The sequence below is a fragment of the Brachycentrus maculatus genome, unplaced genomic scaffold (assembly GCF_059751285.1).
Source record: "Brachycentrus maculatus isolate JH-2025_06_01 unplaced genomic scaffold, ASM5975128v1 h1tg000199l, whole genome shotgun sequence".
NCBI lineage: Eukaryota > Metazoa > Arthropoda > Insecta > Trichoptera > Brachycentridae > Brachycentrus > Brachycentrus maculatus.
Genome location: NW_028280950.1, coordinates 3,522,360 through 3,538,465, shown reverse-complemented (window position 1 = coordinate 3,538,465; position 16,106 = coordinate 3,522,360). Strand labels below are relative to the sequence as shown.

At 30.7% G+C, this 16,106-nt stretch overlaps 5 non-coding genes across 5 annotated transcripts; 3 read left to right on the top strand and 2 right to left on the bottom strand.

Annotated features, from left to right (window-relative positions):
- The first annotated feature begins 549 nt into the window (after nt 1–549).
- TRNAS-AGA (transfer RNA serine (anticodon AGA)) lies at nt 550–631 on the top strand. Its single transcript has one exon. It is a non-coding gene; the product is annotated as a tRNA-Ser (tRNA).
- Nucleotides 632–3,460: 2,829 nt separating this feature from the next.
- On the top strand, nt 3,461–3,542 carry TRNAS-AGA (transfer RNA serine (anticodon AGA)). The gene has a single exon. It is a non-coding gene; the product is annotated as a tRNA-Ser (tRNA).
- A 7,832-nt stretch (nt 3,543–11,374) lies between these two features.
- On the bottom strand, nt 11,375–11,446 carry TRNAE-UUC (transfer RNA glutamic acid (anticodon UUC)). The gene has a single exon. It is a non-coding gene; the product is annotated as a tRNA-Glu (tRNA).
- A 92-nt stretch (nt 11,447–11,538) lies between these two features.
- TRNAE-UUC (transfer RNA glutamic acid (anticodon UUC)) lies at nt 11,539–11,610 on the bottom strand. Its single transcript has one exon. It is a non-coding gene; the product is annotated as a tRNA-Glu (tRNA).
- A 3,269-nt stretch (nt 11,611–14,879) lies between these two features.
- On the top strand, nt 14,880–14,951 carry TRNAE-UUC (transfer RNA glutamic acid (anticodon UUC)). Its single transcript has one exon. It is a non-coding gene; the product is annotated as a tRNA-Glu (tRNA).
- The last annotated feature ends 1,155 nt before the right edge of the window (nt 14,952–16,106 follow it).

Genomic DNA, 16,106 nt, shown 5'->3' with positions numbered 1-16,106 from the left:
CATTTGAATAAATATACAGTTTATTTTTCGAAATTTATCATATAAGTACACAGCGTCGGATTTACTTAATAAGCCAGATAGGCTTTAGATAAAGGTATCTTAATTGAAAGTAGTGAGATGGTATTTAGGGGATGAATAGCCATGAAATTAAAATAAGAACATAATGAGTAATTTATAAGTTGCAATTTTATTTAAACATTTTTTTTAAACATTTACAATAAATTCAATTGGTCTGTAAATCCTTCAGTCTGAAAAATATGTTTTTTAAAAAAAGGCCAAAAAAAACATGTTTCAGCTGTTTCACATTTAATAGGATTTCAATGACAAAATTTAAACTTAAAGTTCTAACATTTTTCAATTGACATATAATATACATATGTGGAAGTGTGTGTATAATTTATATACTCGATACACATAGAAATTCCTAGAGGGATTCCTCACTGTGTGAGGGAATTCAATATGCTTACGTATCGAAAATACTTTCTAAATAATACTTCTCACAAATCATATTATGGAACCAGTTTGTACCGCTTGACGTTTCCTCCATGAGCAGTCGTGGCCGAGCGGTTAAGGCGTCTGACTAGAAATCAGATTCCCTCTGGGAGCGTAGGTTCGAATCCTACCGACTGCGGAGAGTCTTTTTTGTTTTTTTTTTTAATTGATATTAAAAATAAACATAAACTAAATCACATTGGGTTTATTTTAGAATTGACAGTAAGAACTTTTATAGAAAAAAAAACTAAATTTACGTTTAGACCATTTTTACAAACAGTGTAGGATTTGGCGCTTAAGAAACCTGAAGCCCAATTTTATTTTGAAGGCCCCCTATCAATCTTTTTTTGAGACGATCTATTAAAAAATTCAAACATTATGAAAACGAAAAAAGAATACATATTTCACACAATATATAAAGAATATATTTGTTCAAGCCTTTTAGCGCTACTAAGAAAAGTAGAAGAATTAAAAAGAATATATCTTACATTTTTATATATATTTTAAATACAATTTTTTACCTGTTGTATAAAGTATTCAAGTATTATTACTGACAAAGCTTTTATTAAATTATTGCGATTCGTGTCAATAAATAATATTTTTTTAATATCAGCTTTTAAAATATCCGTAAATCCGAATGATGCGATGGGGTTCCCATCATACCATTCGTTGTATCAGAAAGACACAGTGTTAACCTGATCAAATAATAAATACTTATATATATATATATATATATATATATATATATATATATATATATATATATATATATATATATATATATATATATATATATATATATATATATATATATATATACATATATATGTATGATCTATCCTACTTCCCAAACGTCAGAGAGCAGTGCAATATAGTTGAAGATATACACATAATATAAGTGAAAGCTCAGGAAAATATTGGTATTTAAGAAAGGAAATGGATGAGGAATAGTATTAGCAGCTTCCAGTTGTCATATGCTGGCAAGATTACGGGTATGCAATTCCTAGTACTCTACCCATTACTGCTCTTTTTATTTTTTTAGCTACTAATTTTACTCGTTGAAAAACATATTTTCTTCCCCAATATGCTATCCAACGAAGTGCTTCTCGAGTATGTACTTATTACCAACCCTACTATTAGATTTCTTTCAAAATTTGCTCATGGGACCCAACACACATGCTCTGTATTCAGAACCGAATTTCCCTTTCAATGGAAGATTCTTAGGGCTTCTATAAATTCAATTGAAAGGCTTCCTGCGAATATTCGTGCTTTTCGCGCGGAAAATATTTCCCTATTCAAATACCTTAAAAAAGCTTTTGTTAATACATGCATATTTTTATAACGCTCACCCGTCTCTGTTGTGAAGTGCGTTAATTAAATTCTTTGTAAAACAATTCAGTGAAAAGCGTGATTTATTTTTAAAGCATACAACCTGTATTTAATATTACACATTTCTTTTAATACTATACTTCTTTTAATGTTACACAAATTAATTTCAGGTTTATTTGAATTTTCACTTTTTTTTTAAATTAATCCGAGATTCAATAAATATTAAAATCATTGAACATTAAAATCTATTATTTTAGAAAAAATTAAATGGCCAAATGTTTGAAAGACCCAAAATCAAATCTCGAATCAAACAATTTTTTTCCAACTAATATACATATTTCAATATAATATTTTTAAATATCCGTGTGATGATTTCAGAATAGATAAGGAAGTTATTGAAATCACAAACTTACAAATTCTTTAAAATGTTTACTCAACCACTTGTGTTACGTTTAAAGAACTTTCCAACGATAGTAAGTAGAAATACGTAAAAACTCCAAAAATTATGCTGTCGTGCGTCCAAGAATCTCTTTGGCAATTGGTTTTGTTATGAATGCAAACAAATAAATGAATATTTAATGAAATACATGGTTTTATTTTTAAAATTCCAAAAATTTGATGGAACGGTAGCTGTGAAAGACGCAGGACACATTTATTGGTTACTATTTTGTATTATTTTAAAAAATAATTCCATACCCTTAATTTATGGAATAATAACACACTCTCCTCATCGTCTATTTTTTACTTTGTGTAATACCACTTTTATAAACACTTATTCGTAACTACCGGTTTCGGAAAATCATTCCATAGTCAGCTTGTGAAAGAGAGAAAAAAGACAAAATTTTATTTTTATACTAATGTCAAATCGTAATAATTTTATTTTAATGACCTGACGATGGAATGATTTTCCGAAACCGGTAGTAACGAATAAGTGTTCTTGTGGTATTATACAAAGTAAATCATGGATAATAAGGAGAGTGTTTTATTTAATGTATTAATTTTTAAATGAAACACAGATTTTTGAGTGTACTAAGTTGTATTTTATTAAAAAAACACATAAGAATTAATATTGTGATAATTGTTTCGCCCAGTTATGGCGTTTTCAAACGAATGCATTCGTTTGAAAATGCATTCGTTTGACTCAAAAAATTTGTGTTTCATTTAAAAATTAATATGTAAATTAAAATGGATTCTACAAATTAAACGTCAAATCAATAAAGTGTTTTATAACCATACCAAATCAATGCTTTTAATATACAAAATACACATAGATGTCCATGAATACATCGACTTTATTCAGGAGGCGAGGAGTGTATGTCAGGACAGAAGAGTGTGGCGTTCCATCCTCTCTGCCTACCTCTGCGGGGAAACGGCGTGATGGTAGTAGTAGTAGTAGTAGAAAATAAAAGTGTTTTACGATTTTGGATAATCTGGTTATAAAATATTTTTTTAATAATAAATGTAGTAGGTACACATGCATTCACTGCATAGTGTTATCTTCGCTGACCTTGTTAAAGAGATTGTTCACCATTCACTATCACCTTGTACACGCTCTAATGACGTCACTCTCTGATCTGATTACGACATTAATATTTCAATCAATTCAATTTGGCTATATAATCTAGTTTGCATTCCAACGGCAGTCGTGGCCGAGCGGTTAAGGCGTCTGACTAGAAATCAGATTCCCTCTGGGAGCGTAGGTTCGAATCCTACCGACTGCGGAAATTGTTTTTTGCTAATTCAATATTTTCCATCGATTGCCTAAAAGAACTGTTCATAATTAACAAAATATGAATATATTATACGAGTTATTATTATATATTTAATTTGACATTCACTTTGTGGAATGACATGCTGATTATCTACACCTAGTTTAAAATTAAACAATTGTTGACCAATAATTTTTGGTTTTATTTTACACGACTAGTTTCGAAAACTACAGATGTTTTTATCGACATGTGATCACAAAAACTCAATGATCGGTGAAAACATCTGTAGTTTTCGAATCTGAAATAAAACTCAATTAGTGATATAATACAAGTGTTTAATTTAAATAAAAATATTATACAAAAAAAACTAAGCAAGATTTAACCTTCGCTTGATATTTTGGAAACACTTGTTGATTACCTACCTCTTTTCTTTTGCTTTTGTTTATTTGATTTCCTTCAACAGAAATTCCGAAAGGAAATGTGTGAAAACCCCTTATTTTTTAAATATAATAGTTGAAAAAATCCTAATGTTGTCGTCGATTTTTCAAGACATGTGAGGGAAGAAATGTTCGATATCCTGCACATATCGCGATATTGAAGGGTGAACTGCAGACCATCCCCAACCCCTCCTTCACCCCCTCCCCCTGCTGTGACGGCTCCGCAGCCAGTAATGATGGATGGCCAGCGGGAGATGGCGCCTGATTAATGCAAACCCCGCTTCACGGGGGGACACCAGAAGATTTATCACCGCCTTCCGACATTATCTAAAACTCCAACCAGCTTTGACAACACAATTAGCGGGACATTCTCGAGATTGTTAACGATCTTTAAATTCTGCCCGATAAGTATGACGATAATTCATTATAAATATTACGTTAAACTTTACATGAAACTTCGTCATCGTTCAACGATGAAAACATTTGAAGTCAAGTATGTTCATACTTAAAAAATCAGAGCAGAATTATTCAAACAAGGATTTTCTATCCATTTTTAATTTAAGTTTTACATGGTAAATGTGTGGCAAAACGATGTTCATACTTAAAAAATCAGAGCAGAATTATTTAAACAAGGATTTTCTATCCATGTTTAATTTAAGTTTTACATGGTAAATGTGTGGCAAAACGATATTTGATAGATGTTCGAATGATGAAATAAGGAAAGAATGCAAGGCTGAGATATAAGCATTATCGATGAAATTAAGAAAGGTGTGTTGAGATGGTTTGGACACGTGGAACGTGTGTGAGGAAAGAACGGTTAAACAAATTTATGAAGCGAATGTAGTTGGAAAAAGAAGCAAAGGAAGACCGAGGAAAACTTGGCACAATCAGGTATGTCAAATACTTCGAAAGTGGCTGGGTCAGGAGTCGTAATAATCGTCGAGTATATATGAGGAGATGCATGAATGTAGAAGAGGCGAAGAATGTTTGCAAAGCCAGAGTGGTGTGGCGTTCGATTCTCTCTGCCTACCCCTGCGGGGAAGCGGCGTGATGGTTAGTTAGTTAGTTAGTAAATACCACTTTATCTTAAAATCTATTGTGAGACGTGTTTCGATGCATTCCGTATCATTTTATAAACACCGTATGTGAAGCTAAGTCTAAATTTTAGAGTTGTGTCCTTGGGACATTGAAGGTTAAAGAGGGGGTAGGAGCTGTTTATTTTAATTTTTTGCTCGACTAATGTTTATCTTCTTATTTTAAGAAATAGTGGTATTTACTAAGTAAAATATGAATTCAAAATGGATAGATTTTACCACAAAGTGACTGCCGAATCAATTAATGAAAGGATTTTTGAATTGAAGATATTTTTTATACTTCTTTATGATCTTCTACAAACATGATTTTCCATTTTGTAATAAAAATGTTACTTTGTTTTAAAATCACTATAAATATTTAATTATAACTTAATTTTTATGTCTATCGATCTAATCGCTTCTTTATCAACACTGATTAATAAATATTAATCAGTCTTGATGAAGAAGCTTTGAAACTGGTAGAAATTAAAATAAAGTTATAATAAAATATTAATAGTGATTTCAATATTAAGTTAAATTTGAATTATGGAGAAATTTATAATAATTTAAGTTTTATTTTGGAAATACCACTACCGTTTCTCTTATAATATATTGTGGCACATTCCGCTGTTAAAATGACGCGGAATGCATCGAAATACATGTCACAAACGTTTCAATAATACTTTTTTTTAATTTTCAGATATAATATAATTTTTCATCACAATTTACGAAATAATTAGACAACATCAAAAAAAATTCTCGTCGATCGTCAAAATTTTTTCCGAAGAGAGAAATTTGAAAACACATTATGCAAAATCTCATAGAAACAATTCCACCACTGCCAATATATATTTCTATGACAACGTAGAACATAAATAATAACCATATAATAGTATTTACAGGCTTGTTCTTGCTTCTATATTTTCTATTCATAAAATATGGTGTAACCTGCAGTTAACACCAGCATTTACGTAAATGAGCGAAAGCTTGGTAATAAAATAATCATATTATTTGTCTGTTAATATAATACATAACAATATTCCGTATCATACATAGTTTATCTTATTATAGGCATCTGAAGGGAAAGTAACTCCATACACGAGCCATTTTGGTATTATATGAAAAAATAATTTCTTCATTTCACAGAAATGTGTAAGGAACCACAGTCTTAAAAAGTTCCCCTCGAATAACAAGTTCTGAAATTGACATAAGGTTGGTAAACAAATTTTCCACGAATATACTAGGATATTCGCATAAATTAAATCCAGATTCCATTTCGTTTTTCTCATCTCGAATTTCGCATTCCCGGCACAAGTTTCTCGCGAAAGGCAAACATCGTCAATAAAAATAAACAGAAGGGCCAGTTCACTTACGGCGAATCAACATCGGGTCTCAGATTAATGCGAAATGGATGTTCTGTTTGAACAGTGATTGGCCCCTTTCCAGAATCCTCCCCTGGCTGGGGGATGCCAGTAAGTGACTGGGAATGCGAGATAAGAAGGAAATTATAAAGATCCCTCGCGATCTTTTGTTTTGGGAGAAGTCTCTCTCTGTTTGTTTAATATAAAGCTTTTAGCTTGTCACCCTGTAATGGGAGCTCCGCACGCAATAATCGTTCATAAATAAATTACGATATCAAAAAACAATTTGGGCGGAATGCACGATCTACCGTTATTCTTTAAAATCAATTTTGAATACAGTTGAATATATTTTGTATATTAAAAGCATTATTAACTTTGTGGTATGGTTATATAACACTCTCCTTATCATTCATCGTTCACTTTGTGTAAAAATAAAAGTGGTATTACACAAAATGAACGATTAACGATAAGAAGAGTGTTACAGTTGAATATCATGGAAATCACATTTTTATTGATTCATTCATCTATCAGCATATCCTTTATATTCGGAGCCTTACATATATATATATATATATATATATATATATATATATATATATATATATATATATATATATATATATATATATATATATATATATATATATATATATATATATATATATATATATATATATATATATAATATATCTACACACATAACTTAAGAAAAACAAATTAAGGAAATTGACTGACATTCGTTTATCAGCATTATCTTTTTTCAAATTATCTCAAAATGAAATGAGCCGGAAATGTTTCTCTGACGTTGATTTGACATAAGATATTTGAACGGGGAAAACTTTGTGCATACATTTACCGACAATTTACATTTATATTAATATCACACTAAGGGGTGACGGAAATCATTTTACCCTTTTTATTATGATATTCGAAGTGAATAGAGCTGTGAATTTTAATATCATAATCTCTATTAGGTGTGTTATTACACAAAACAGAGATTATACACGTCTATTATTTAATCTGCTTTATTTACAGAAGACGAGTATTTATCGTTAAAGGATTTTAAAACTATAAGATGAGCAAATTTGTACTTTTCTTTATGTTTCTGTGGTTAACTATTATTGGCTTGCTGAATGTATATCTTTTAATGCTTTGTTTTACAAATGTTGCTGTTGTTAACCCAAATAATAAAATTATATAAAAAAAAGAGTAGTTAAATAACAATAAAATGTATTATATTATATTCTAAAGCATTTATTCCAGAATAAGTCTGGAAAAGTCTCTCCAAAGAAAAGGAGAGTAATTTGTCTTATTGTACCATCATCAACAACGGTGACATATCCTGACATTCCTGTCTCGATATTTTCTCAAAACATATTAAATATTAATGTGGGTTATAATTAATTATTTGAAAGACAAACCTAGATAGATAAATTTTGAAGTATTATAAAATTTCTGAAAACCATTCAACATTACGAATTGCAAAAGCTCTGAAAAAGACCTTTAAAATGGTAGCCGGCGACTTATCTGCGTTGAAACCTTAAGGTGGAGACTGACCGGAGCATTTCGTCGTAACATCGCTCGCGGCGAGCATCACCGAGCATCCGAAACTATGGATGGAGGAGCGCTCGGCTCGCTGTACTGACGTGTTACGTAACGTGTTACGTAACGACGAAATGTGGAGGTCAGTCTCCACCTTTAGGTCAAAATGTCTTAACGGAATCTCGGGAAAAATGGCAATTCCATTTTGGGGACGTGTATGGAGAAAAAAAGAGAGAGGTTAATTATTAATAATGACATATAAAAAATACGTCATATACAACCAATTTGAAGAATACACTTATTCATTTGCTTTTATATTTTTATTTTTAATTATGACAATGCAGATATTCTTGAAAATCGTATGCATATTATATTTTTAGAATCCAATTACTTTTTTTCTAATTAAACTCGCTTTGAGACATTAAATCCAAAGGTTTTTACTAAAGAATTCTGCCATTTCGTCTAAATATTACGCTCAAAGAAAATAAATTGAAACCCATCTTAATGAATCTGCCCTGGAACAAGACGCTTTGAGTAATTATGCCTTTCATTCACTGCGATGGACCAGCAATTAGACCGTTTCAGCAGAGATATATAAAATTGAGTCTTTAAACGTTGGCACCGAACGTTTTTCACCATTTGTCTATTTTTATGCTTTTCGTCTGCTCACGAAATCTGGTTCATTCTTTAACTGCAGCATACTGAAAATGAGATTGTAAAAAATAAATATTTTCTACATTACGCACTTTTTAAATTTCAAAGAATATAATTTCAATTAGGACGTACTCTCAGGGTGTTTTTCAAATTTGTTTTTGGTTTGTTTTATTGGTACTGTCTGGGTGAAATGTTTTTTTTTTCTAATATTGGATTAAAAAAGTTTTAGTTGTTTTCTGCCTTATTTAACCAGAGTTAAGTTAATATTTAAAATAATAAATATTTACGTATTTATTTATTGAACGGTTGAAGCCTTTAAAGTAATACATATATACAGTATCTAGTACAAAAATAAAAAATACACTAATGAATACACTAATAGAGAAACAAAAAGTCTCGTAACAAATAGTCTTATAACATAAAATCATAATTAAAATATAAAATTACAAGTAGTAAGCACTAGTAAATACACGTCTCCTTCAAACACTATCGGTGAGCAGTAAGAGAGAGTGAAACACAACGTTTAAATTTATCCATTATAACATGGAGAAGAAATGCTGAGAAAGTATAGATTTCAAGGAGGATAACAATATATTAAATAAATCTATACTTTCAAAAGCATTGGCTAACATGTGAAGCCGCGGAATCGGAGAGAGAATATGTTTGTGTAATACATGCACGGTTATTTACATATAACAAGGGTGCACAACAAATTTATGACGTGAATGTGGTTGGTAATAGAAGCAGAGGAATACCGACGAAAACTTGGCTTGTTTAAGTATTGCAAATATTTGAAAGTAGTCAAGGAGCCGGAATAATCGGTGGGAATACATGAGGAGATGTATGAATGTGGAAGAGGCGAAGAATTTTGTCAAAGACAGATTGGTGAGGCGTTCTATTCTCTCGGCGTCCATTCTGTGCTGTGTCGTTTTGAAGACTTGGTGAATTGCAAAAGTCGCTCCAACGATGTTACCTGACTACATGGCCATATGCTAATTGTGTTGCTGGCTCTAAAAAGAAGGAACATACATTAGTACTTACCACAAGCATACATTTATTTTATACCATTTCACATAATATGAATTCTTTTTCCCATCTAAACACATCGTTGTTAGTGCAAATTGACTTATAACAACTTTATTAGCTCATTATTTATACAATTCCAAATCCTTACTTTATTTCTTCAACTGTCCCCACACAGAATACACAGCGATATAAATCATTAACACACAACAATAGTATGCTCCAACATAGGGGTGCTGTCGTCAGATAAGGAGGAAACCATCCTATTTGTGCACCCTTGTTCAAATACTTCTAAGGGAAATTGCAGATGAAAATTCAGATATATTCCTAGCACAAGCTCGACAAAATTGAGAACTAATCAAAAAGGGATTAACTCTCAACAGCAAGCGTATAAATCAATTAACAAATAGTCCTACATTTTTATAATGTGCTCTATTTTTCTTTACCTTCGAAAGTCGAGTCTATGAATTCGAATCCAAAAATGACAGATTTTCTAGTACTTGTACATAGTAGCTTTAGCAACGGGTTTTTGTATAAAAATTATTTTATCATTAAATAATTCGGCAGTCAATTTGTGGTACTAAATATCTATCCATTTTTAAGTTAAGGTTTACTTTATAAATACCACTTAATTTTTTTAAACGTGCTGAATGCATCGAAGCACGTGTAAGAATAAATTTTAAGAAATGGTGGTATTCACCAAGTAAAATTATGTATATTTAATCATAACTTTATTTTGAGGGTTTCAAGATATTTAATGACCATATTATAGTCGTCTCAAATTGATATGAATCATCTATCGTACCTCTTTATGTGAAAGAAGATGGAAGTCGGTGCATCCCATAGCTTACAATCTGGTATTTGGCTGGCTTAAGCGATCACTTTATACACTCGTGTAACGTTCACCATTCTATAAACAACCATTATATAATATTGACATTTCATCCGTTGTGTGAATTATCCAGTGTCTGATATAATAAATAATATAAATATTATTTCATAACAAATGAACGCATATTTATTAGATGGTTAAGCATTATCAGCACAAAGGATTTCACGATGTTAGATTAATGGGGAAGGATACGATAGAGCACGAATACTTTAAGTCCCCAGACTACTATAAGTCACTAGGCAGAAGAAAAATGCTTGAAAAGGATACCTTCAAAGTAAGAAAGGATATCCAGCATAAATTTTGCAAACATTCTACTTCACGGTATAAATAATTGCCTTGCACAATCGGACAAGGCTCTTAGTTTTTGTGTTCATTCGTAAAAAAAAGTTTTATCCGTACTGGAGACGATTTAAGCCAAATCACTACTGTAGACTCAAAGTTATGTGAGTTTCGCCTAACCGTATTGCATTGTTTATCAGAATAGTTAAAAATATAAATATAATTTTTTATATTGCATGAATAATTACAAAAAGATTTATTCTAATCCAGATTTTTGAATCAGTACAAAAAATAGAATTTTCCTTGTATTCATTAAAAAAGCATTTAGTACACTAGTATTAGCCGATAAGTATTACTTACATATATTAAGTGTTTTATATCAAAGGTTTTCTTTATCAATTTGTATCCTTTCAATACACGGAAGCATCAATATAATATTTGATTGGGTTTGCTTTGATTAAAAGTTATTTTTAATCAGATCGACGTTTGAACAAATTGAAAAACATCTACGTAAACAAAAACTTACATAAAGTAGAAATAATATCGCATAATTGAACTACAAAATTTTATTAAAATATATAATTTCCCATACCGGGAATCGAACCCGAGCCTCCTGGGTGAAAGCCAGGTATCCTAGCCACTAGACCATATGGGACATGCGGAACCAGTTAAGAATATTAAATATACATTGAAAGAAGTTGTTATTTATTTTAAATAAGGTTCATAAAGTCATAAAGAAAAATATATTTCCCATACCGGGAATCGAACCCGAGCCTCCTGGGTGAAAGCCAGGTATCCTAGCCACTAGACCATATGGGATTGATAATCGATGTTCATAAAACAGAGCAGTATATTTGAATGTACGTCATATTTTGCTATTCATTTGTATAATTTTTATTGCGGTTATAAATGAAACGTTAATTAGGTTATTATCGCTCGCAAATTAAATATACACACATGTCATACATATTTACGAGCATCTGTTTAATAGGAATGTTAAAATAAATAGAATTACCGATACTACATCAATGTGTTATCCATAACACTGACTATTTAACACAACAAAGAATGTCATACGTCATGAAATTATTTACATGAAATGTGCAAAGTATTAACATTTGACAATAAGTATGTGTATTTCTAGATGTGAAAAATGCCCGATAATTGTTCATGTAATATTTTGTTACGGTGATATTAAGTTACGAAAAGTCTGTATAAAAGTAAACAGATTAATTGGTCCCCACCCTCTGTTTTCTACCCTTGTACATACTTATATAAAATCTTTATTTTTGCTGTGAATTACAGACGCATAGGGCCCATATTTTAAAAAACCCAATTCGTTGTGTTTTACAAAATCTTCAAATAATTTTTAAAAAGCAATTTTAACTATAATTTCTTATATACCTACCCGTACAAATAACTTTTTTTTATATTTTGATAGTAAAAATGTAATCAATTTATCCATACATCCACCTTCTTTGATTTGTAGTCAATATTAGATAGAAATAAATTAAATGATACATACAGTGGCATAACGTCGTTTATTTAGCGAAAATCAAAGTAATTATATTTATGAACCAGAATATTATGTTTATTCTGTTTTAAAAATAAATTTATATAAAATATCTTAACGTGAAAGGGAATGGGTAAGTAATTAAAATAATTTAAAATATTTAATATATACTGGTGAATAGAATCGCGCTTTTATGTATCAGTATTATGGTAAAGGCGTAAAAAAATAAGTCAAAATATGATTATGACAAACAAAATATTAAACAGGCTTTCATTTATTAATTATTTCAAACAATGTTATAATGTCATCCATCATCAAGTAAGTGGATTAAAATTTAATAATTTTAATATCACCAGACCGCACGGACAAGCCTTAATCCACCCCATCCCTAATACACCAATACACCCCAACCACCATAGAAGTTTAGAGCTTCTAATATAATTACAAAGACCGATGGCTTCTTCTATTAACATAACAAACAGCTTGGCAGGAATAAAGGCATGTAATTTGGTCTCCCCGAGACTATGTACTTGTAATTTAGCCCTGATTAGAGAAAAGGGGGATTAATAGGAATCACGAGAAGATATAAGTAGTACACGCGAGGAAGATATAGATCCTTCGATCCCTCGAGAATTCCACCCCAGTTCCTTGGAGCTATAGGAATTTATCTACAAGGGTCTACCGCCCTGAAGTTATCTATGATCAGATGAAAAAACTATCTCGGTTTAGGGGGAATATCGTTTATTAAAGGTCTATTAATATATAACTCGAAGCGATCCCAAAATTATTAAATTCTACATCCCATATTTTGAATTTAGGGTATAAATTTCAATTAAGTATGTTATAATTAAAATATTTGCAATACTACCAACCGCATATATCGTAGTCATACAGGAGAAAGTGATCAAGTGCATTTTTTTTTACAAAAATGTGATCATTGACTATTTGATATGTTACTAGCTTAATATTGCCCTGAAAAAGTCCCAAAGGATTTTAAACTTGGAAGTATAATATAATATATTGAGTTGTTCAAATTGACTAACTGCATTAACGTTTATTTCCTTGCCAAGCAAAAGAGACTTAAATGGCCCTCCTGAACATTTTACGTTTTGTTAGTTGGTCGCATTCTCCTGTACGACTACGATATTTTTCTTTACTCGATGAAAGTAAAACAAAATGCAGGAAATAAATCATAATAGTAAAAAAATACATTTTTGGGTGAATTTTGTTTACATCTTTTGTTTTTGACGATAATGATATTCTCACACAAAGCTTAATTGAATCAAAATTAAAACAAATTTAAAAAATAATGAGGTGCATTTATTAAAATTTCTGTTTATTAGAACTTACCCACCTGGTGATGAAAGTAGCGGAAAACATTATTTTAAAAGGGAAACAATTCCCAAAAAGGATTTTAAACACCCGGATACAACAAGCGTTTTTAATTAGTAATTAATCTTACTTAATGCTCCGTGGTTACTTACTTGGGCTCATTATGTACAAAGAAAACAGTAGCGTGCATTAACAACGTAATTCTCAGTTTTAAAAATATCAAATAATTAAAAATCAAATAATAACATGCATTTGTATCATTAAAATATATTCAGTCCTGGTAACTAAAACAAGATTATAAATACTCCTTAGTGTAGTAGAGGCTTCGGGTTCGATTCCCAGGGGGGGTGTCAAAAATATAATTGATTTTTTATCTTATATTTATTTAATATTACCCTGGACTGCTACCTAAACCGCGGGACTGATCACATTTCTTCAACTATTTAACGATACTGTTTATAAACATACTAAGTGCAGTGCCCATTGCGAAATTAGGCACGAATAAGGATTAGAAAGAGAAAGAGAGAGAGAGATGTATAAATACTTTTCCTTTATTGTAATAAATAAATTAACATTGAAAAAAAAAGTTGAATTAAATTGTAAAAAAGAGAATTAAATTGTAAAAAAGGCAAAATGCTATGAGAATTTTAGTTATGTATCATCTTTTTATATTACTGTTTAAAATTATCCTGTATGGGCTTAAAAACTATTTTTATGGAGAATAGTGTATTTCATGTCTTTGTCACTAAAATATTCTTAGTATAAAATATTTTCTCAGTGCCCAGATATCATGGATTTATTTAAAACATCAAGAATTTCCCTGCAATGTTAAAATGTTTCTACCCCTACCAAATAATATATTTTACCTTCCACCATTTCCGTATTAGTATAATTTAGACGATATATTATTTTAATGATGGTGAAAAAAGCATTTTCAGACATCACGTGCCGCCTCTGTGATATTAAAATTAGATTGGTGCTCTAACTTGTCGTCATTTAAATAGAATAATGGATATTTATTACTTTAATTCCAGACAGAAAAGTAAATTTAATAATGTCTTTTATTATGAAATTAAGCTGAGAAAGATATTAGCAACTCAATTTTAATACAGATCGTAGTAATCTATTTATATAACATGAAACATTTCCGGTATCGTGAAATAACGTGGAAAATATTCTGTAACGAAAACAGTGTGTGATGCATGTTGCAATCTGGTGAAATTTCAGCGCGAGTGTTTCAACCTCCCGTATGGTCTAGTGGCTAGGATACCTGGCTTTCACCCAGGAGGCTCGGGTTCGATTCCCGGTACGGGAAATTTTATTTTTGTATTTTATTTTATTTTTTTATTGATATCACATCACATTTAAATTAATCCAGAAATAAATGAAGAAGTTTTTTAAATTTATTTTTAATCATATTTTCATATAGTGTTACGAATGACAAATATATGGATGTCAATTGTTATTCTTTGTATTATTTAAAAACGACGTTGATAAAAGCAAGAATTGCATATATTTTTTTTACAAAAACGTAGATATTAAAATTTTATTCATCTTCTGGCAACTTCCAGTTGAAACTAGAAACCGAGATAGATTCCCCACATCATTGAACCGTCCAGAAAAAGCTTTCGACTTTTGACTTTCAAAGTTGTCACTTACTTATTTCAGCTATCCATGTTTCATCATATTTAATGTTTTATTGATTTTAAATAAACATTATAGAAAAGCTAATGACTTAAATATAAAAATGAAATAATTGGATTAGGAAGAGTTCTTTACGGTGGTATGGACATGTGAAGCTAATGGGTAACGAGAGAATGACTAATAAAATATATGTGGTGAATTTAAGCGGGTAGACAGAACGAGGACGACTGATCTGACTGATCAGATCAATCAGAACTTAGAATCGGGCGGTGTCAAAAGCCTTCGTAATCGGAGGGCATGTATGACTAGATGTATGGATGTGAAGGAGGCAAGGAGTGTACGTCAGGACAGAAGAGTGTGGCGTTCCATCCTTTCTACCTACCCCTGCGGGGAAACAGCGTGATGGTAGTAGTAGTAAATAATTGTACAAGACTACTTTTGAATTTGTTAATATAAACACGACTAGTTTCGAGAAATACAGATGTTTTCATTAACAGGCTATTTGTATTTTAGTTTGTAGTTATTATATTACTTGTGGTGTTTATACTAATAAACTAAAAATGATCTTATATGAGTATTTTATTTTAATAATCATCATATTTTACTAGGTGTATTTTGTAATAAAGCATCTCATGACTAAACATACATGGTTCAAAACTGACATATTTTTTTTACAATCAGATCCATAGAAATATAATATTGTACTCTCTACTACTACTACAACTACTACAACCATCACGCCGTTTCCCCACAGGGGAAGGCAGAGAGGATGGAACGCCACACTCTTATGTCCTGACATACACTCCTCGCCTCCTTTACATCCATA